The 24,245-nt window shown below is 42.3% G+C and overlaps 1 protein-coding gene across 2 annotated transcripts in view; it reads left to right on the top strand.

Moving 5' to 3' along the window:
- Positions 1 to 24,245, top strand: part of SHROOM3 (shroom family member 3) — a 203,375-nt gene that overhangs the window by 67,858 nt on the left and 111,272 nt on the right. Inside the window, exon 1 of one of the 2 annotated variants that reach the window (XM_033214360.1) lies at positions 3,876 to 3,954. The exons of the other annotated variant lie outside the window; for it this stretch is intronic. The gene's annotated coding sequence lies outside the window, so the exon portion shown is untranslated. Of the gene's footprint in view, positions 1 to 3,875; positions 3,955 to 24,245 lie in introns of those variants that run through there. 2 annotated transcript variants of the gene reach the window in all.

The following is a 24,245-nucleotide window of genomic DNA, read 5'->3' as shown; positions in this document are numbered from 1 at the left end:
GAGTACTATTTAGCCGTAAAAAAGAATAGAACCAGTCATTTGCAACAACATGAATGGAACTGGAGATCATTATGTTAAGAAATAAGCCAGGCATAGAAAGACAAACATTGCATGTTCTCACTTATTTGTGGGATTTAAAAATCAAAACAATTGAGCTCATGGACATACAGAGTAGAAGGATGTTACCATAGGCTGGGAAGGGTAGTAGCAGGCTTGATGGGGAGGTAAGGATGGTTAATGGGTAAAAACAAAATGGAACAAATAAATAAGACCTACTATTTGAAAGCACAACAGAGTGACTATAGTCAATAATAACTTAATCTTATATTTGAAAATCACCTAAAGAGTGTAATTGGATTGTTTGTAATTCAAAGGAAAGATGCTTGAGGGGGATGGATACCCCATTCTCCATGATGTGGTTATTTCACACTGCGTGCCTGTATTAACACAGCTCATATACCCCATAAATATATATATATATATCTACTATGTACTCACAAAAAATAAAAGTAAAAGTATTTTTTTAAAAAACCACTTAGTCCGTACCACCATCCAACAATAAGCAAGAAGTCAGGGAATCCCTGGGCTTGTCAAGGAGCTGGGTTTCCTGCTACACTTGGATGTCAATGGCTAATGTCTTTGCCACTTAAAGAATAGTTGGGAGGGTGGCTGTCAAGCAGTCAGGAAACCTAAAAGCCAGCTAGTGCTGCATTTTCAATTTGTTTGAATTATAAATGAGTTAACTATCCAAGACAAAGAGCATAACCAGTAGAAGCCTCCTCCCTACAAATTTGCTTGAACTCCCAAAAGATATGTTTAATGGCAGTGTAACCAATGGGGAAATTCTCTGTCATAAACCATCAGTTTTGAACATGAGTCATCTATACAGCAAATCGGGGTATTGGCAAAGGAAGCTTCACAGTGTCCAGCTTTACTGCCCCTGCACTTCAACCTGCTATGGTGGCTAAAATCATTATTTTAGAATTGAAAATTTTTTCTAGAAAGCTGGTCATTCCTATTTATACTGGGACTCAAAGCTACCTAAGGAGCCCGGGATGCCTCATCTCAGCTTGGAAATTCTAGAATTAATTATGTGTTCTAGGATGAATTAAGTGTTAAATTCAATTCCAGAAAGGACACAACCATTTTTGTGCTCGTACGTATTAGGCTGAGGCAAACTTACCCAGTGTTGGCAGTTGGTTTAGCGGTTTAATAATTTGAGCTAGATAAAGAAAAAGGGAGTTGTTTGAGACAAGAAAGATGGCTCTTCTCAAAAGTAAAAGACATCTGGACTGATAAGAGGGCAACTGAGAGAGGAGCTAAAGATAACCAAGAGAAACTGATCATAAATTTGCCTCAAGGTTCAGACAGGGGGTCATGCAGTTGAATTATAGACAGGGGTCATGGTGGCAGCTTTAGAACTTGTATCCTGATTCTGATGTCTATAGGCAGCCTCCATCATCATGCACCCATCTGCAAACATTGGGAGGTTGAATATGCATGTATGAAAAGAATTGCCCAGTATAAACATGCATTATAGGTTACATACAGTTCATGGGACTATGAAGTCCCTGAGAAGTAGCTCAGCCTCTGTCCCATATCACAGGCTCCTGCCTTAACTGTGTTATGTCAAATGGCCAATAAAACTCTTGCAACAGCATAAAAGTTTTTTTTTTTTTTTTTTTTTTTTTTTTTGAGACAGAGTCTCGCTCTGTCACCCAGGCTGGAGTACAGTAGCATGATCTCGGCTCACTGCAAGCTCTGCCTCCCAGGTTCACACCATTCTCCTGCCTCAGCCTCCCAAGTGGCTAGGACTACGGGCACCTGCCACCACACTTGGCTAAGTTTTGTATTTTTAGTAGAGACGGGGTTTCACCATGTTAGAAGGGATGGTCTCGATCTCCTGACCTCGTGATCCACCCTCCTTGGCCTCCCAAAGTGCTGGGATTACAGGCATGAGCCACTGCGCCCGGCTGCACAGCATAAAAGTTTTAATTTTTACATTTCCTTATGATCCCAGGGAGGCCAGGCCTTCCTGGAGAGGGTATTCCAGGTTATGAGTTCATGCAAAGTAAGAGATATAAGAGATATATTTGAGTCTCTCTCTCTCTCTCTCTCTGTGTATGTATGTGGTGTGTATAAGTGTGTGTGTGTGTATATATATACACACATATACACACACATATAAAATATATATGTGACTTAAAAAACATTGGCTGGTGAGCTAATATATGTTTACCCTTATGATCCAGGCATTCTAACTGGTTGTTGAGGGATGTAGACCTGGAGCAGACATATGGTGTGGTGAGAGAAGAGATGGGAGGAGAGAGCCATGCATCATATTCCATTGATTCTGAGTAGGTCTTTTGCTATATTTACAGTCTGACTTCAAAGCTAGAACTGATCTCCCTTAAGTCTGAGGCTGTGAAATGAGCTCATATTATGAAAAATTGCTCAAGAAACTTAAAGAAGTATACCATACAATTGTATGGTTTATATTGAGTATGATGATCATTTCTGCCACTTGTACCACTAAGCAGTCAGGGTTAGGAATCCTATATTGAGTTCTTCCATGTGCCAGACCTTGTTCTAGATCAGGATTTTTCAGTCTTGGCGCTGTTTCTGTTTGGGGTTGGATAGTTCTTTGTTGTTAGGGGCTGCCCTGGGCATTGAAGGATGCTTAGTAGCATCCCTGGCCTTTACCCACTAAATGGTAGAAGCATAGCCCCCTCCCCCAATTGTGACAACTCAGGTGTCTCCAGACATTGCTGGATGTCCTCGGGGAGCAAAACTGCCCCTGGCTGAGAACCAGCATTCTAGATACATGACATGTGGCATGACATGTGGTGTATGCAAAAAGCATGAACTGCAGAGTCACATTCTTATCTTCATTTCTTCATTCATTTTATTTAACTAATTAATTTTTTGGAGACAGAGTCTCACTTTGTCACCCAGGCTGGAGTACAGTGGCACGATCTTAGCTCACTGCAACCTCTGCCTCCTGGGCTCAAAGGATCCTCCCACCTCAGCCTTCTGAGTAGCTGGGACTACAGGGCCATGCCACCACACCTGGCTAATTTTTGTATTTTCAGTAGAGACAGGGTTTCTTCATGTTGCCCAGGCTGGTCTCAGACTCCCAGACTCAAGCGATCTGCCCACTTCAGCCTCCCAAAGTGCTGGGCCTATGGCCCAGCTGAGCCACCACGCTCAACTCATTCATTTTATTTATTGAGCCTTTGCAACATGCCATGAACTGTGCTAGGTGATGGGGATACAAAGAGGAATGAGGCATGGTTTTTGCCTTAAGTAGAAGACTCTAGTAATGGAGAAAAACTCATACATAGATAAATTACCAATCAACGTGGTAAATGTAACAAAATAGACATGATAACAGGCTTGGGTAGAGAGTTCCTAACCTAGCTGGGCAGTAGAAGCTGGAGGCATCAAGGAAAGCTTTCCCGAGTTGCCTGGCCTGAACTGAGCCTTAGGTAAGTGGGTGGAGGAGGTGAGGACACTGAAGCAGAGGTGTAATTCAGTGATGCAGAGTTAATGTTGAATTGTAAGGTAAGACACAGGTGAAAAAGCCTGGTGTGTGCTGAGTGTTGGGAAGGGAACATTAAAAGTCTGCAGAGGTAGACAGGTGACCTTGTCTGGCGTTCTGAGAGTTTGTACTTTATTCTAAGAGGTGGGGAGCCATTGAGAGGCTTCAAGTAAGGAACTGGTTTTTGTTTAAACCGGTTGTTTTGACAACCTCTACCTGCTGGACTCAAGGGATCCTCCCACCTCAGCCTCCCAGGTAGCTGGGACTACAGGTGTGTGCCACCATGCCTAGCTAATTTTGGTAATTTTTTTTTGTAGAGATGGGGTTTCACCATATTGCCCAGGCTGCCATGCAGAGAATGGATTAAAGGAGCACAAGAGTAAAAGCAGGGAGACAATTTAGAAGGCCAAGAGGTAATGAGGGCTTGAACTAGGGCAGTGGGAAATAGGGGACAGGATTTGGGAAATATTTCAGAGATAAAACAGTATGATTTAGTGACTCTCTTGATACAGGAGATGAGGAAGAGGGGGAGGGTTCAGGATGATTACCTCTCACAGTTGGGGTGCCACCATCATTGCCTATCCTATAGGAAATACATAGTGAGGGTAATCATTGTATTATGCTATTATATTAACTTATTTATCCCCACTTTGCAAATGATAAAATTGAGGCTCAAAGGAGAAAGTTGCTTAGCCCAAAGTCACACAGCTATTGAGTAGAGAAGCCAGGATTTGAGATCTATTTGATTATCTGACTTCCAGCCTATCATACTATGTGGCTTTGGCTAAGTATGGATTAAAGTGGTGAAAATGAATCATTCAGAAAGTAGTCGACTTGGTTACTGTTGGCCTTTATGCTTGGCAGGTGCTCAGTATTTGTTGAAGAAAGGAATGATTTTAATGACCATTATACTAATATATTTACATATCATTTTCATGTATTTCAAATTAGAATCCATGAGGGGAAAAATAAATAGTTTATCCAATATTACATGCAAATATCCCCCACCCGAGCTGCAGCTTTAGTCTCTTCTCAGGTTCCTGCAGCTACAAGTGAAGTCTTGAGGTCCCCTAGTCCATTGTTCTGCCTCTGTTTAATCACTCACCATGTTCTCTTTAGACACAGAGCTAAGGACACAGGTATAGCAAATACTTGTTAAATGATTCAGTCATTTATATGTTTTAGCATCACCATTACATTCTGGGCCAATAAGAGGACCTTCAGTCCCATTGTCCTTTCTATCCAAAACGATTCAATGTTACCAGGACCAAGAAAGACTGTTGGGCAGGAAAAAAGGGATAAATGTCGCTGGGCTAAAAGCAGAAACTTATGGATATTGTTAAGATAAACACAAAGAAATTCCTGTGTTACTTTCCTCTAGGGTTGCTCCCTTAACCTTTCCGTCTCCAAGTCCAGACTTCAAAGCTCCAAGAAAAAACAAGATACAACAGTGTAGGATTAGCTGCCCAATTTACTTATATTTTAAGAAAGTGTCCAAAAAGGCCAGTTAAGCCTGTCTGACAGCAGTGACAGGTCTCATCGTCACAAATTTCAAGAATGATTATAGCCTGTGACCTGTGATGGCTCCAAAGGCCGTAGGAATTGCCAGGGAATGTCCCTGGTATTTATCTCTCAGGATCACCTTCCTTCTCACTGCTAGGGGAGTCAGTTCTGGACCTGGATGGGAAAGGATTCCCAGTACCCCAGTTAATAGAGCTGCTTACATCTGTTATCTGTGCACGTGAGGTTTTATACCAGACCTGAAAATAGAGAGACAGTCACAATTTTGTATTCATGAAATTAGAGACTCATGTAGACCATTCTGCTGTGGCCTGTTCTTACCCTGCTGTATCAGATATTCCTTGGTCTGGAGTCAGGGACTCAGGCATAGTGAGGGCGCCAGGAGAGCCGGCAGGGAGTTCCTCATTTCTTATTCCTGCTGCTCCTGCTTCAGTTCCGACTATAAGGAAACTCATGGAAGTATTTTTAGTGCATTTGTGGTACCAGAGCCCCTCACTATTCCCAAAACAAGGCTTGACTTTCCATCCCATACTATAAGCAGAGTCTTGTACTATGGTTCCTCTTACGAATTACCGCTGGACAGTAGGTTATTAATAGTAATAGTTCACACGCAGACCAATTTAAAAGAAACAGATTGTTTCTTTTAAAAAATCTTCTCTGCATTTAAATTACAGGTATTTATAATGTTTCTCCACTTCTTACCTAAACACTGGATATTCCTTCAGGTTAAACTCCCTTGAGCTATATTTTTCTTTGCCTGCTGGATTTTATTCACTCTTCATATCTCAGTGTCATAGGCCCTTTCTAACCCTCACTGAGTTGCATAGCACCTAGAAAAAGCCCTTCTCACTCGATTGTAATATAATTGTCTGTTAAAGACCTTAACATTTCTTTGGGAGCAGAGGTGGTTTGCATTTATTGTAGTATCTCCAATAAGGCACATGCAGTGGGATGTCAAAGAAGGCTTGAACTGAATAGGAGCACATCCTAACATGCAGGGGTTTTGCAGGCCAGTAGACATGGACCTGTACCAATGTCTGTCTCTTACCAGCTGCATAATGGAAACATTACTTAGTCTTGCCGAACCCACATGAAAAATGGAAATAATCATCTTACCTTCAAGAGTTGTGAAAAGTCAAAGTAGATGCTTAATAAATATACATATTCGCTGGGCGCGGTGGCCCACGCCTGTAATCCCAGCACTTTGGGAGGCTGAGGTGGGTAGATCACCTGAGGTCAGGAGTTCGAGGCCAGCCTGGCCAACATAGTGAAACCCCACCTCTAGTAAAAATACAAAAAATTAGCTGGGTGTGGTGGCGGGCGCCTGTAATCCCAGCTACTCGGAACACTGAGGCAGGAGAATCGCTTGAACCTGGGAGGCAGAGGTTGCAGTGAGCCGAGATCACACCATTGCACTCCAGCCTGGGCAACAAGAGCAAAACTCCGTCTCTCTCTATGTATATGTGCATATTCATTTGATCATTATACTAAGTTGAAGATTAAAAATTCTTCCCAAAACATTTATGCAAGGCTGTTGATGGATGGTGAGAAGTCTTAATCTAAGTATCAACATATTTTCTGAAATAATTTTGAACACTGTGAGTGGCAGACTGAAAGAAACAGTATTTGAAGTCAAAAGACTTGGTTTGATTGAAAATGTTGTGACCTTTCCTCCTGGTGAGTGACATATACACTCATGTATAGCCATTCATGATGTTCAAGACTATTTGCCTTAACTTGTCCCTGAATATACCTGCTCATTACTAGCGCTAACATTTTTTAATGGAATATCAGTTACTACAAGCAATCAGTTATAATTGCTTTCTTTTGGTTCCAAGTGTGCTGTGCTCTCCTAAAGTTCCCAAATAGTGAGGGTGCTGCTGTTTGGGGGCGGGGGGGGTCCCCTTGGAGTTTAGGTTCTGTTTCTGTGGTGCAACAGTGACATCCATTGGCCTGTTATGCTAATTATAGAAGAAACCTGCTTCTCTGCTCTGTGCCTGTTGAATTTTCTGATATAAAGATACAAAGAGAACAAACTCTCTCTGGGCCCAAGTAAGACAAGCTAGTGGTCAACACCTGGTCCCCTGCAGATTGGGCTGGTTTCAGGACCCTTCCCAAGGATACACGTTCTAAGATCAGCACCAGCTGGATGTTCTCTTCTGGTCATGTGGAGATAGTCCTGGAACTGGTCCTCTCCATGGAGTTCAGTACATTCATCGGGCTGCTGGGAAACCATTGGTTTGGGCTCTAGCATAAGCCAGGGCAAATCACTTTGCCTCTGGACTTTTCCACATTGATAAAGTGAAGTTGATAGCAATACCTGCTTTGTAGTTACCAAAGTGCTCTTCCATGCATTTTGTAATAACTTCCCACAATCCCACAACAATTGTGAAAATTAGGAAAGCATAGATCAGATCTGCTTAGCATCCACCGACTATGAGGATGTGAAGCTGAACACCAAATTACAGGGTTTCAAACCTCAAGCCTTGGTGACTTATGCTTGCTGCCTTAGTTGGAATTCACGAAATCATTACAGAAATTCCTGCTTCATTTCTGGAAGAGCCCTCAGGGGAGGTTCTAAAAATGGAAAATCAAAGGAAAGGCTATGTGGCTGGATGTGAGAAATTGAGCAATGAGTCAGTATTTTTAAGTAGAAAAAGATTTACATTGCTGGTTTCCATCTCCATAAAGAACATAACAGGAAATAGCAAGACTAAAAATATTTATTTTTGCCTAATATGTGTCAGATACTCTGTTAAGCATTAAGAATGGAGGATAAACTAGACAAACTGTTTCATACCATCCAGAACCTCATTGTCAAATGAGGGATACAGAGCAGGAACAGTGAACGATATATAATAGCGTGGTAAGTGTTACATCAAGCATTCCTGCAGCATGCTACCCTTCCAAACCCCCTCCCATGTGTGTATGTGTGTGTGTGTGTGTGTGTGTGTGTGTGCACGTGCCCGCATGTGTGCTTGGTAGGATCCAACTAGTGACTAATGTAGGTACCTTTGGATGGATAAACAGAATAATAGTGTCAGTTCAACTGGAAGCCAAAACATCAAACATTTTGCAATACCAAAACCAAGCAGATTGCAAAACTGACACATCAGATACATACCACACACAAAAAAAACCCAAGGATTCAATTGCACTTTGTATCATTTCATAGTAAATCTTTTTTTGGAAACAATTAGGGAATTCGTAACTAATTTGTGGTGGATGTAGCAAAACCCAGCACTGACTCACTGGTAAAGTCTTTTCAAAGCACTGTTATGATTAAACAAACAAACAAAAAAATGGCTCATCTAAAAATGGATCTCATTCAGATTCCATTCTTCCTTCTCGGTTGGTCCCCTAACAGGAAAAGCTTGGTTCTGGTGTCCCCTCTGATTAAATGGTCTCATTGGAACCCTCATTGTAAATACTCAAGGCCCATCCTTCAGCCCCCCTCCTCTCCCTCAAAACACTTCCTGATGTGAACTGACTATTCCTCACTGGAGAGCCTCAAGTGGATGGATCACTCCCCACTTACAGGTGGAACTTTCTGAGGACAGAAGCCAACAGCAAACCCCAGGCACCTTGCCAAGAGGCCAGGCCCCATGACTGAGTTCTTTACTCCCCGACCATCTAGCCATCTGGGCTCCTTTGGAAAAAGTGGAGCCCACAGTTTAAAACATCACTGCTCATATTGGTCATTTGGGTTTAGAGCCATATGTTAGACATACTGAGATTTTAGCCTACAATTGTTGGCTCTCTTTGAAATTCGTACGTATGTGTAACAAACACCAAAGTATATGTCAGGAATCCAGTGAAGTTACTGTGGGCTTTGAGAAGCCTTTCTTTCCTCCTCTCCTCTCCTCTCCTCGCCTTGCCTCACCTCTCCTTTCCATCCTTCCTTTCCATCCTTCCTTTCTTTCCTTTCTTTTCTTAGATGGAGTCTCGCTCTGTTGCCCAGGCTGAGGTGCTGTGGCATGATCTTGGCTCACTGCAACCTTCGCCTTCCAGGTTCAAGTGATTCTCCTGCCTCAGTCTCCAAAGTAGCTGGGACTACAGTTGTGCGCCACCACACCAGCTAATTTTTGTATTTTTAGTAGAGATGGGGTTTCGCCATGTTGGCCAGGTTGGTCTCGAACTCCTGACCTCAGGTGATCCACCCTCCTTGGCCTCCCGAAGTGCTGGGATCACAGGCATGAGCCACCACGCCCAACCTGAGAAGACTTTTTGCACAAAACAAGAAAAGATATGTTCATTTTGACTGAAGCAACCCATCTAAAACATGCATATGCTAAAGAAACCAAGAATGAAGCTGTGCAGGGGTATTCCCAGAGGCTGTGCTCAGATGCTGGGTATCACTCGGAGGCCACCAGACTCGAGAGTGTGAAGCTCACTGCCCCTTCCCACCTCACACACACCTGTCTCACACACGTCAGGGCACTGCCACCTGCTTCCGTGCACCCCAGCCCCCTCCAGGGCCCTTCTTGCTTGGGAAGCTCCAGCACAATCAGCATCTTCACCGTTCATCTTTTAGCAATTTGTACTTGGGCATAGAATAAACCCACAAGGAGCCCTTTGCAGGACTATCTGATTAGGTGCATAGACTGATTTGAGGTCCTCTGTGGAGGTCTCACTGCCCAAAAATCTTTCACCCAGCTGCTTAGGGTCCCATATCCCTCTATGAGGGGCTCATCCATTTGAGTTAACTCTTACCCTGTCTGTTTTTTAAATAGCTCCCCCTAGGAGAGAGTCATCAACACCTCAGTGATAACTAGTCTATCACATATTGGTTGAATTAGTTTTTAAATTTATTTTAATTAATTTTTTTGAGATGGAGTCTTGCTCTGTTGTCTAGGCTGGAGTGCAGTGGAGCAATCTTGGCTTACTGCAACCCCCGCCTCCCAGATTTAAGCAATTCTCCTGCCTCAGCCTCCTGAACAGCTGGGATTACAGGCGCCCGCCACTACACCCAGCTAATTTTTGTATTTTTAGTAGAGACGGGGTTTCACCATGTTGGTCAGGCTAGTCTCAAACTCCTGACCTCAAGTAATCCACCTACCTCGGCCTCCCAAAGTGCTAGGATTACAGGTGTGAGCCACCATGCCTGGCCTGATGAATTATTTTTTTTCGTTTGTGGGTGGTTTTGTTTTTTGAGACAGAGTCTCACTCTGTCACCCAGGCCGAAGTGCAGGAGCACGATCATGGCTCACTGCAGCCCTGAACTCTTAGTCTCAAGTGATCTTCCCACCCCAGCTTCCTGAGTAACTGGGACTACTGGTATGTACCACCATGCCTGCTTAATTTTTTATTTTTTGTAAAGACTGGGTCTAACTGTTACCCAAGCTTGTCTTGAACTCCTGGCCTCAAGCGATCCTCCTGCCTCAGCCTCCCAAAGTGCTGGGATTACAGGTGTGAGCCACTGTACCTGGCTTAATTTGTTTTTAAAGATATTTTTATTGAGAGATAATTTATTTATTTATTTATGTTTTGAGACGGAGTCTTGCTCTGTCGCCCAGGCTGGAGTGCAGTGGCCGATCTCAGCTCACTGCAAGCTCCATCTCCCGGGTTTACGCCGTTCTCCTGCCTCAGCCTCCCGAGTAGCCAGGACTACAGGCGCCCGCCACCTCACCCGGCTAGGTTTTTTTTGTATTTTTTAGTAGAGACGGAGTTTCACCATGTTAGCCAGGATGGTCTCGATCTCCTGACCTCGTGATCCACCCGTCTCAGCCTCCCTAAGTGCTGGGATTACAGGCTTGAGCCACCGCGCCCCGCCAGAGAGATAATTTATATAACATGTGTGAATCTTAAGTATTCCAGTTCCATGAATCCTGACAAATGTATTCACTTGTGTAATCCACATCCCTATCAAACTATAATCCATTTTCATCACCAGATAAAGTTTCTTTGTGCCCCTTTCCAGTCCACTCTGCACCCCCAGGCACCTACTCTTCTGGTTTATTTCACCATACATTAGTTTTTTCTATCCTAGAAATTTGTCAAATGAAATAACACAATATATACTCTTTTTTGTTGGTATTTTTCATTCAATGTAAGGTTTCTGAACTTTATCTGTGTTGTTGCTTATATTAATAGTTCATTGTTGCCGGGCGCGGTGGCTCAAGCCTGTAACGCCAGCACTTTGGGAGGCCGAGACGGGCGGATCATGAGGTCAGGAGATCGAGACCATCCTGGCTAACACGGTGAAACCCTGTCTCTACTAAAAAATACAAAAACTAGCCAGGCGAGGTGGCGGGCGCCTGTAGTCCCGGCCACTCGGGAGGCTGAGGCAGGAGAACGGCGTAAACCTGGGAGATGGAGCTTGCAGTAAGCTGAGATCCGGCCACTGCACTCCAGCCTGGGCGACAGAGCAAGACTCCGTCTCAAAAAAAAAAAAAAAAAAAAAGTTCATTGTTTATCCATTCTCCTACTGATGGACATTTGGACTGTGTCTAATTTGAGGCTATTATGAATAAAGCTGCTATAGATATTAGTGTACAAGTATTTTTGTAGACATATGTTTTCATTTTTCTTGGGTAAATACCTAAGAGTAAAATGCTGCATCATAGGGTGGATGTGTGTTTGATTTTCCATACCATTTTCCAAAGTGTGGTACCATTTTGTTCCATAACCTTCCCAACATGTGGTATGGCAGTTGTGTTAGTTTTCTATTGCTGCATAACAAATTATCACAAATGAAGTGTCTTGAAGCAGCCTCGATTTATTAGCTCACAATACTCTAGGTCATAGCACCTAGAGTGCATGGCACCATTGGGTTCTCTACCTAAGGCCTCACAAAGCCAAAATCAAGATGTAGACTGAGCTGGGCTCTTATCTGGAGGCTCTAGGGAAGAGTCTGCTTCAAAGCTCCTTCTTCTTGTTGGTTGAATTCAGTTTCTTATGGTTGTAGGATGAAGTCCCCATTTCCTTATTGGCTCTCACCCAGAGCTGCTCTCTCTGCTCCCAGAAGCAGCCTGCATTTCTTCTCATATGGAACCCCACACACCCATCTTCAAGTCTGCAAGATGCATTGAATCACCTCATGCTTTGAATCTCTCTGCCTTCCTCTTCTACTGCCATGCAGAGAATAAAAACTCTGCCTTTTAAAAGGCTCACCTGCCTGGGCCAAACCTACCTGGATAATCTCCTGTATCTTAAGATTCATTGACTTGGGACTTTAATTGCATCTGCACTTTCCCTTCACAATCAATGTTTGAATAACTAGGGGACAGGAATCTTGGGCCATCTTCAGGATTCTGCCTACCATAGCAGTCCATGATGAAGCCCTAAAATCAGGATCACTTTTCATTATCCAGTTGCTTAAGAATTCATGTATATTTTCCTTCTAAAGAAGCGTACCTACTGTAGTTTCAGTAATTGCACTCCTGTGGTTCGAGCTACTTGAGAGGCTGAGGCAGGAGGATTACTTGAGCCTACGAGTTCGAGGCCGCAGTGGGCTGTGATTGTGACACTGCGCTCCAGCCTGGGTAACAAAGCAAGACCCTATCTGAGCGGGAGGGAGAGGGAGAGGGAGAGGGGGAGGGGGAGGGGGAGGGGGAGGGGGAGGGGGAGAGATGGGGAGAGAGAGAGATTCACAGAATTGGTTACGGAGAGCCATGTCTCTAGATTCCTAGCCTAGAACACTGTCTACTACACTCTAATCAGTTCTTGCTTCTAGAGAGTGTCTAATCCTGTAAGGGGACTTTGAGGTTTGGTAATTTAAATCACCATAAAAGTCTCTGGAAATCTAGAAAACATTTATTGAAAATCATGCATAGATAGTTCCAAATCAAAATTTTTAAACTGGCTAAATCTATTCCAAGAAAAGTTGTGTTTTTCAGCTTGAAACCAACTGGGTAGGAAGGAGCCATTGGGTCTGGCATGTTCATGCCTAGATGTTAAGATCTTAGGATTTCTCAGTTGTGTGTTTGAAATCTCATTCAACCTGGGGACCCTGCATTTCTCCCTAGTAGAGAATAAGTAATCATAGGCCTGACATTCAAGATACTCTCATAAGCCTTTTATTTTTCAAGATGGATTCCAGAGAAGTTGGTTGTGAAGCTACACAACTTGCTAAGTCAAGACTAGAATCCAGGTTTCCTTGTTGCTGTACAACCAGAGGTAATAACCAGCAGCAAAGAAGCTCAGTCTCTGGTGAGGCTGTGCTTTGTTTGGCCCATAGATTGTTGTTGTTCTTGTTGATTTGGAGATGGGGTCTCACTATGTTGCTCAGGCTGAACTCCTGGGCTAAAGTGATCCTCCTCCCTCAGCCTCCTGAGTAGCTGGAATTATAGGTGCACACTGCCGCACACAGCTTTGGTTTTTAACTGGATTAATTTTTTTTCCCAATATTTAAAAGTTGGAAAACTTTACATAAACATCCAGATGTCCAGCATTTTTCTGAAAAGTTGGGAACTCAGGTAGCAGTGGACCCACTTTCTGCAGTGTAACAGTTGGGTTAGAGTGGTCCTTTTAAACAGGACACAAGGCCTTCAGTGGCCACGGTTCCAACTGGTTCACTTTCCCCATTTACCTTCTTGATGTCTGTAGGAACTTGAGTGGTGACACCTGCCTCACCCCAAGCTGCAGTTCTGAGACACCTGGTCTGACTGTTCGAATAATTTCTTATCTGGCCTATACATACCAAGTGTGTTTGTCTTTCATTTCCTGGCAGTTGAAAATAATAAACCAGATTTTCAAAGCGGGTGAACTACTTGCTGGCTGTAAGTCTGGCTTCATTGAAAGAACTTTCTGTGTAGGCCCATAGTCAGTTACCACATGGGATCCTCCTGGCTGTCAGCATTCATGTAATTTCAAAAAGTATCCCTTTCCTTATGTGCCAGCTTACTCCTCAGAAAGTTCTGACTTTCAGTGAATAAAACATCTGATATTTGTGAAGTCAAAAAGTTTGCCTAGAAAAGCCGCTTTCTCATCTAAAGGGCTTACTGAATCTAACTTCTTTGGAGAACATCTGTGTAGCCATATGAAATGAATGCAGGCAGTTGTTAATTGATAATTCTTCTTGAGTTTATGCAGCCAGAATCTCTCATTGATTAATAGTTGTGATTCTCAATCTTAGCTGCACATGACAATGATCTTGAAAGCTTTTAAAAATAATGATGCCTGTGCTACAATTAAAATAGTCATGATGATGATGATGCCTGCCATTCATCCCCAGAAATTCTGATTCAGTTGGTTTGAGGTTGGTCCTGGGCCTCTGGGTCTTTATGCTTTTGTTCCTGTTGAATTGTTTTATTGTGGCAAACACACACACACACATACACACATACATTAAATTTGTCATCTTAACCAGTTTTAAGTATATAGTTCAATAATGTTAAGTATATAAAAGTTATTGTGCAATCGAGCTTGATAACTTTTTTATCCCGCAAAACTGAAACTCTATACACACTAAAAACTCCCCATTTCCCTCTTCCACACCCTCCGGCTGCACTTTGGTTTTAAAGGCTTCCAGGTGATCCAGCACGGTGGCTTTTGCCTGTAATCCTAGCACTTTGGGAGGCCGAGGTGGGCAGATCACTTGAGCCCAGGAGTTTATGACCAGCCTGGGCAACACAGTGAGACCACATCTCAAAAATATATATATTAAAAAAATAAAGGCTTCCAGGTGATTCAGATGTGCCTCCAACCTTGACTTGGAGGGAAGGATTCCCACCTCAGAGGGGTTCTAAGGATTTTACAGTTCTTACCAGGGTTTCCACAGCTGCCAATACCATCCACAAATAGATGGGATGGGTTTTTTGTGTACACAATAGTACCAGGACTTCTGATGAACTTGAGTACAGTTAGCCTCTGCCTCAGGCCTCCAACTGTGGAACCACCTCAACTTGGCTGCAGTTTTGCCTATGAAGTACTCACTCATGCCATGTGGCCTGGCTGGGATCCATGGGTTTTTTTTTTTTTTTTAATCTCCTATCTCTCTGCCATTGATAGCTTGTGTTTGATTTCTTGACCCACCCTCAATACCAGTTGAGGGTGGGGTACCTGGGAAGGTGTACCAGGAAGCTGTGGCATTCCAAGAGTTCTTTGGATTTGGACTTGGACTTGGACTGTCAAAAGAACCAGTCATCTGGAAGAGAGCCCAGATCCATACAGATTTCTTGCACCAGCAGTGGTGAAATTCAAGGCTTTGCCTGGAGTGCTGGACTGTTCTATGGATTTGGCTGCTTTTTGCCACATCTACAATAATTAAAATGGTGTTTTGTGATGTTTGGGGCTGTTTAAGCTTACTTATTTTATTAACTTGATTCCTGGCACTTTCATCTGTCTCTCATGATCCCAATAGAATAGAAACATTGTCCTGTTCTGGTAGTTTCCATGAGCTGCCTGCTTTGTTCATCTGTGGAAAACAGTTGTTTTGAGAAACAGATTCAAGTTGATGGAGTTAGGACCTGGCTTGCATCCTTTTTTGTAGCATAAAATTCAAAACCTCTCGCTTTTCTTTCCTGGTGTGTGTCTAATCTTTCTCTCTGCCATCAGGCGTGACATCCTGACCCCACGCCATACCTTCATTCCCTGATAAGCGCTGCCCTGGCAAGTTCCGCTGCATCTGTGCTGACCTACCTGACCTGGCATACTACAGAAATCTTTAAGTGCATTAGGACGTTCCAGCTGAACACTTTTATCACAAAACCAAACAAGACTGGGTCACCTTTAGGACCTCTGTGGATTACCGGGAAAAAAAGAAAATTTTATGAGGAAAATTTGGGGTTGAAGTGTTTGTTGACTTATGGTGGTACCTCTAAAGTCCTTTAAAAAAGAGTAATTTTCTGCATTGTCGGCCTAGTGTTTAAGAAAAGTCCAGTGATACCCCAGTATCAAAGCTGCAGAAAGTTCTGGCCTCACTCATTGCAGCTGGAGCTTTGCAGTTTTAATCTTGGACTTGTTCATGTGATTACTTCTATTCAGATGCATCAATAGATTACAGTTTGCCTGGTGTAATCACAGCTCACTGCAGCCTCAACCTCCAGGGTTCAAATGATCTTCCCACCTCAGCCCCCTGAGTAGGTGGGACTACAGGCATACACCACTGTGCCCAACTAATTTTTAAATTATTTTTTGTAGAAACAAAGTCTCACTCTGTTGCCTTAGCTGGTCTTGAACTCATGGGCTCAAATGATCCTCCCTCCTCAGCCTCCCCAAGTGCTGGAATTACAGGCATAAGCCATCATGCCTAGCCTGTTATGTGTTCTTTACAACATTTTTTTTTAAGAAGAGGAAATGCTAAGCAAATAGATGTTATTAAAATTGTAGTGCAAACCAAAACGAGAATGTGGGATGATATTATATGAGGTATGATAAAGATCTTTCAATTCTTGTATCTTAATTTCTTAAAAGGAAATACAGAGCAGGCAGGGACTCAGAGATATCTGCATACCCATGTTCATAGCAGCATCATTCATGATAGACAAAGGGTGGAAGCAACCCAAGTGTCCATGGAGGGACAAATCAATAAACTGTGGTATCAACATTCAATGGCCTATTATTCTGCCTTCAAAAGGAACGAAATCCTTTTATAGAATACGGCATAGGTGAACTTTGGGGATGTTATGCTAAGTGAAATAAGCCGGTCACAAAAGGAAAAATGCAGTGTAATTCCACTTATACAAGTTACCTAGAATAGTCAAATTCATAGAAACAGAAAGTAGACTGGTGGTTGCCAGGAGCTGGGGAGTGGGAGGATTGGACAATAATTGTTCAGCAAATACAAAGTTTCAGTTTTACAAGAGGAAGAGAGTTCTGTGGATGAATGCTGGTGATGGTTGTACAATAACATGAATGTACTTAATGCCCCTGGACTGTACACTTACATGTGGTTAAGATGGTTCACTTTATGTTATGTAGGCTGGTTTTTTTGTTTTGTTTTGTTTTGTTTTGTTCTGTTTAGACAGTTTCTGACTCTGTCACCCCCTCTGGATGCAGTGATGTAATCACCGCTTACTGCAGCCTCAACCTCCAGGGCTCAGGCAATCCTCCCACCTCAGCCCCCTGAGTAGCTGGGACTACAGGCATGTGCCATCATGCCCAGCTAATTTTTAAATTATTTTTTGTAGAAACAAGGTCTCACACTGTTGCTGGTCTTCAACTCATGGGCTCAAGTGATCCTTCCTCCTCAGCCTCCCAAAGTACTAGGATTACAGGCCTGAGCCATCATGCCCAGCCTGTTATGTATTCTTTACAACAGTTTGTTTAAAGGGGAAATGTTAAGCAAATAGAAGATGTTATTAAAATTGTTGGCCGGGTGCGGTGGTTCACGCCTGTAATCCCAGCACTTTGCTAAGGCAGGTGGATCACGAGGGCAGGGGATGGAGACCATCCTGGCCAACATGCCGAACCCCCGCCTCTACTAAAAATACAAAAAAATTAGCTGGGCATGGTGGCGCCCGCCTGTAGTCCTAGCTACTCGGGAGGCTGAGGCAGGAGAATTGCTTGAACTGGGGAGGCGGAGGTTGCAGGGAGGCGGAGGTTGCAGTGAGCCAGGATCACACCACTGCCCTCCAGCCTGGGTGACAGAGGGAGGCTCCAACAAAAAAAAAAGTTGTGCAGGTGCACGCAGGGTGGGGGGAGGGAGCACATAATGTCAGGTACCCTCTCTCTTGTCCACCGCTGCAGCCTCCTTCTGCAGCTCCTGGTGCTGCTTGCGTGCTCGTTCGGTGAGAACCTGGTACCTCTTTTGTGAAGTGGCAGCTGAGGAGACTCCGGCGCTTGCCATGGCGAAAAGCCCAAGGAAGGAGTCAAGACTGAGAACAACGATCATATTAATTTGAAGGTGGCAGGGCAGGATGGTTCTGTGGTGCAGTTTAAGATTAAAAGGCATAGGTCGGGCGTGGTGGCTCACTCTTGTAATCCTAGCACTTTGGGAGGCTGAGGCAGGCAGATCACCTGAGGTCAGGAGTTCGAGACCAGACTGGCCAAAATGGTGAAATCTCATCTCTACTAAAAATACAAAAAAAAGAAAAAAAATTAGCCAGACGTAGTAGCACATGTCTGTAGTCCTAGCTACTCAGGAGGCTGAGGTAAAATTGCTTGAACCCAGGAGGCAGAGGTTGCAGTGGGCCAAGATTGCCCTATTGCACTCCAGCTGGGGCGACAAGAGCAAAACTGTCTCAAAAAAAAAACAAAACAAAACAAAACAAAAAACAAACAAACAAAAAACAAAGAGGCATACATCACTTAGTAAACTAATGAAAGCATATTGTGAACGACAGGGATTGCCAGTGAGGTCGATCAGATTCTGATTTGACAGGCAGCAACAAATCAATGAAACAGACACACCTGCAAAGTTTGAAATAGAGGATGAAGATACAATTGATGTGTTCCAATAGCAGATGGGATGTGTCTACTGAGAAGGGAAGCTGCTTCATTACTCCAGAACTCTTTTTTTCAGACCAACATGACATTCTCAATTAGAAAACTGCAATTTGGTTCCACCAAATCCTGACTACTACAGTATAGTTTTCTCTATTATTTAATTTCCACCTTCCCCATTCCTTTATTGCACATAAAGTAACTGGTATATGTGCACAAGCATATTGCGTTTTTTTAACTAAACAGCCAATGGTATGTTTTGATTGACATCAATGGTATGTTTTGATTGGAAACGGGATAGGGAAAAATACTGACCCTGTGAAAATGCCCCCTTTCTCCTTTAGTGGCATGCTCATTCAGCTCTTATCTTTCTATTCTGGTAAGTTATTTTGCTTTTACTGTTTTAACAAAAAAAAAAAAAAAAAAAACATAAAAATCGTTGCATACCTTGTTCAATTGGAGAATTTTAATGTTTTTCATTTATCCTTCTTAAACCAAGGACAGTTTTATAACTTTTTTGTACATAGCTCTTACATATAGGGGAATCTGTCTTTAAGTGGGGATAAATTACTGTAAAACAAACAAACAAAAAAGGAATCCTATGGCTGGGCCCAGTGGCTCACACCTGTAATCCTAGCACGTTGGGAGGCCGAGGCAGACAGATCACTTGAGGTCAGGAGTTCGAAACCAGCCTGGCCAACATGGTAAAACCCTGTCTCTACTAAAAATACAAAAAATGTGCTGGGTGTGCCTGTAATCTCAGCTACTCGGGAGGCTGAGGCAGGAGAATCGCTTGAACCTGGGAGGTGGAGGTTGCAGTGAGCTGAGATCGGGCCACTACACTGCGACAGAGCAAGGGTCTGTCTCAAAAAAAAAAAAAAAAAAAAAAAGATAATCCTAGATACTTTGCCCTTCAAGTATCTTGTTTAAATAAACTTTTTGTTTAAAATGAAAAAAATAATTGTTGTGCAAACCAAAACGAGTTTGTGGGATGTTACATGAATTTCTCTGGTCAGATTTATGTAGAGGCGAGCCTAAGTCACAGAGAATTGTTTTTATTATACCTGAGGAATGCATCTGAAACACGGGACATGCTGCTCAAAAATGGGCCTAACTTTGTCAGATGTTTTAAGGAAACTAAGGTTCCACATCCATGTGCCTACCTGCCAACTGGGCACACCCACACCATATCTCATAGGCACTTGCTTCAGACTGAGGTAATCTTTCTCATCAAAGCTGCTCTCTTTCTAGTCTTCCCCATTTCTGTGAATTAGGTATCATCACTCATTAGTTGCCAAGCTTGAAATCTGGGCATCTTCCTTGCCCCCTTTGTTTTTCTCACAGCCTCACACATCTAATAAAAATTAACAAGGCCTCTGTCTGTCCACTCCAAGACTTTTACACAAATGTTCAAAGCAGAATTTTTCATCATAGACCAAATGTGGGAATAATCCAAGTGTTCATCAACTTGTAAATGGATAAATGAAATATTGTATTTCTATACAATAGAATACTATTCTACAATAAACAGGAATTAACTATTGAAACATGCTGCAAAATGAATGGATCTCAAAAACATTATGCTAAGTAAAGGAAGCCAGACACAGAAGATTACATATTGTGATTCAAGTTATTTGAAATATCTAGAATAAAGGAAAATCTATAGAGACAAAAAGGAGACCAGTGATGCCTGGGTTAGGGGTGGGTGCAGGGATTGGGCCTGAGGGAATTTTGGGGGTGATGAAAATGTCCTAAACCTGGATTATGGTGATGGTTGCAAAACTCTATCCATTTGTTAAAAATCATTGAATTGTATACTTTTTTTAAAAAGGGCATGTTATTTGAAAAATGACTTAGATATTTTATATTGAGTCAAACAGATTTATTATAGAAAGAAAAGCAAAGAGCATAACTGTATAAATCAAGAAAGAGATTTTGGCTAGGTGCAGTGGCATGTCTGTAATCCTAGCACTTTGGGAGGCCAAGGCGAGTGGATCACTTGAGCTCAGGAACTTGAGACCACCCTGGGCAACATGGCAAAACCCTCTCTCTACTAAGAATACAAAAATTAGCCGGGCATGGTGGTGCATGCCTGTGGTCTCAGATACTTGGGAGATTGAAGTGGGAGGATCACTTGAGCCTGGGGGGTCACAGTGAGCTGAGACCATGCCACTGCACCCCAGGCTGGGTGACAGAGTGAGACCCTGTATCAAAAAAATAAATGAAAATAAAAGAGTTTCAAGAAAGATTAACAAGACCTATCCACTCCACTTTCTAATTTTTCTCCCTGTCCTCACCTCTCTTTTAATCCCCTCTGCTATTACTCTAGTTTAACCTATTTATTTGTTTGTTCAACAAACATTTGACCACCTATTATGTGCCAGGCACTTTCCTAGATGCTTGAGGTATAGTAAACAAACCAAGCAGACCCCTGGCCTCATGGAGCTTACATGCTGGCAATAGAGGGGCCAACATCACCTCCAGGTTGTACTCCCATGGCTGTGCTCTAACTGTTCTCCCTACCTCTGGCCTTGCCCCACTCCATCAGTGTCCACTACAACCATAGTGATCCTTCAAGAATGCAGATCTGATCCTGTCCCTCTGCTTAAAAACTTCCAATGGCTTCCAGTTGCCTTTTGGATAAACTTCAAACTCCTAACCAGGACCTGACCGTAGCTGTGTATCTGGAGCTGGTGGGGCCTTTGTGCCCAGGCTGTGTGCCAACCGTAACCACTTCTTCCTTTGTGCTCTCCTCCACCCATACTGGCATCTTCCCTTTCCTAGGTCTGCCAGCCCTCTTCATTCTCTTTGCTAACCCAACTCCCATTTAATCTCTATATCTCTGTTTAGAATCCTTTTGTACTCCCTCAGTTCCAGTTTAGAGGGCCTTCCTATAGTTCCCCAGACTGCCAGACAGATTTCATCACACAGTTCCCATGGAAAAGAGATGCACAATAAAACATGTTAATAAAACATGTTAGGTGAATGAACAGCCAGAAACATCCAGAGAGAGACAGGTTGAGCTGATACAGGTTGAGTATCTCTTATCCTACATGCTTGGGACTAGAAGTGTTTTGGAGTTCAGATTTTTTTTTTTTGATTTTGATATGTTTGCACTATATTTACCAGTTGAGCATCCCTAATCCAAAAATCCAAAATCCACAGTGTTCCAGTGAAAATTTCCTTTGAGCATCACATCAGTGCTCAGAACGTTTCAGATTTTGGAGCAGTATGGATTTCAGATTTTTGGATTAGAGATACCCAACCTGTATTGACTTTTGTTACTTATGTGATAGCATGGCCCCCCACATTTAAGGGAAAGGGTGTTTTTCAGAGTTAGGAAACAGGAGCTTTATATACAATTTCCATGAAGGACACAGTGAGAAAGAAAGTCCAGATGATTTATCCCTCTAAAAAAAATGAACATAGCAAGATTTTCCAGTCTAATTCTATAAATGAGATTAACAATGAAGGGATATGCATACAAAGTGCTAAGGTCATTTGGCTAAAATAAACTAAGGTAATATTTTCAGAGAGAAAAGAAAACCAGAGAATAATTCTATCCCTATTGTTGACATTGAAGATATTGCTTCAGCAGGCATATATCTTAAATGTTTTAATTAAATTCTTTTTACTGGAACTTATTCTGTTACTTCAAATTAGGGACCAAAAAAAAAAAGAATACCCTGTTTCTCTCTGTTCACCAGCTTCTTTTGATAGGGACAGTAAGCTCAAACTGTGTGGCAAGTTGACTTGAAACTTATTTACTCCCCAAAGAAAAGCTAGTTCTATTTTACTATTTTGTAAAGGATACCTGCATTTTAATTTGGTGAAAAAATATTACTTGCCTTAAGGGGATTCTGCCTCATTACCCTTAAAAAAGTTATCTTCCCCCCAAATTTCCAAACTAAAGGGAGCATACATCAAAATAACATTTGCTGTCTGACACTTTGGTCAAGAAACACCCATTTCAAAAACAAACTCAGAACTAGGCCAGATTTTTTTTTAAAAGTCCCTTCCCAAATTAAATCAGTCAATATAAACAGCTTAGCCTCCCCACTGGATAAGAAAGAAAAAGTGGGATGGGGTGAGGGTGGGTAGGTAGCCCAGGTAATAAGTAATTGAGTTGGGTTCCTTTAGCTTCTCATTTTGTCTGTCTCCATGACTGTCTTCAACTGTTAGCTCTATGAATCTCTATCAGACTTGAGTTGGAATCACACTGTGTGATTAGGGACTTAATATAGTCTTATCTGGGTCTTCGAAAGCTTCTTTTGCCCTTATATATTATACCAAGGTAATTTTAAAAATAATCTTATTGGCCAATGGTTTAGAAAGAAAGATTTTTTTCTGAAGAAGATCCACAGTTCTCCTCTCTGCTTCTGTAGTCTTATATTTTTCTATTTTTTGTCCTTTTTGTCCACATAAAGAGAAAAGATATTTAAGGTTAACTGCTAGGCAGCTTGCTGAGAGAAAAAAGGCAAGGGTGGAGGAGTGGGGTAGGGTTTAAATAGCAGCCAAATTGAGCAATAGTGTATTTTCCTCTGAATTTGGCTATTTTCTTCTTTTTCATACTCATTCTTTACTGTGTTTTTGTTAAAAAAATTTTTAATTGTGATGAAAAACACGTAACATAAAATTTACCACCTTCACCACTTATAAGCATGCAATTCAGTAGTGTTAAGTATATTCACATTGTGGTACAATAGATCTCCTGAACTTTTTCATGTTGCAAAACTGAAACTCTATATCCATTAAACAACTCCTGTGTCGCCACTTTACTGTTGTTTTTAAAAATATTTATTTATTTGTTTATTTTGAGACAGGGTCTCACTTTGTTGCCTAAGCTAGAGCGCAGTGGCACAATCATAGCTCACTGTAACACTGAACTCCTGGGGTCAAGTGATCCTCCTGCCTCAGACTCCCAAGTAGCTAGGACTACAGACATGTGCCACCACACCCAGCTACTTTTTTTTTCTTTTGTAGAGACGGGTCTTGCTATGTTGACCAGGCTGGTCTGGAACTCCTGGCCTCAAGCAAACGTCCCATCTCCACTTCCCAAAGTGCTAGGACTACAGGCATGAGCCACCATGCCCAGCCTTACTGTTGTTTTTAAATTAGAACTAAAAAGTTGGACTCTTCTGATTCTGTATAATGTTTTCATCAATTCATATGTCAAGAAGTCAAAATTTTTAAGTATTTTTAATATAAGAGATACTGTTTTCTATGAACAGTGATCTTACATTTCTACAGGTTATTTATCTTTTCTCCTACACATTTTCAGGTAGGTGAGAGAGGAAATCATTCACATCCTTGAACCTTTAGCCACCTCTCTGACTCCTCATAACATGAGGATTGAGGCTGAGTTGTCCTCTAATAGTAGGAAGCAGAATAATCCTTTTTTCCTAGATCATATGTCAAATTTCTTTTCTTCTCTCTCTCTTTCTTTTTCCTTCCTTCCCTCCTTCCTTTTCTTTTCTTCTCTCTCTCTCTCTCTCTCTCTCTTTCTCTTTCTTTCTTTCTCTTTCTTTCTTTCTTTTTCTTTCTTTCTTTCTTTCTCTCTCTCTCTTTCTTCTTTCCTTCCTTCCTTTCTTTCATTTTCCTTTCCTTTTTTTTGTTTTTTTGTTATTTTGTTTTAACACAGGGTCTTGCTTTGTTGCCCAGGCTGGCACAATCTCAGCTCACTGCAACCTCCACCTCCCAGGCTCAAGTGATCCTCCCACCTCAGCCTCCCAAGTAGCTGGGACTACAGACACACATCACCATGCCTGGCTAATTTTTGCATTTTTTTGTAGAGCCAGGGTTTCTCCATGTTGTCCAGGCTGATCTTGAACTTCTGGGTTCAAGCAATCCTCCTGCC

Source organism: Trachypithecus francoisi, unplaced genomic scaffold (genome assembly GCF_009764315.1).
Source record: "Trachypithecus francoisi isolate TF-2019V2 unplaced genomic scaffold, Tfra_2.0 Lachesis_group1, whole genome shotgun sequence".
NCBI lineage: Eukaryota > Metazoa > Chordata > Mammalia > Primates > Cercopithecidae > Trachypithecus > Trachypithecus francoisi.
Note: the sequence above shows the minus strand (reverse complement) of the source record. Positions and strands in the feature narration are given on the sequence as shown.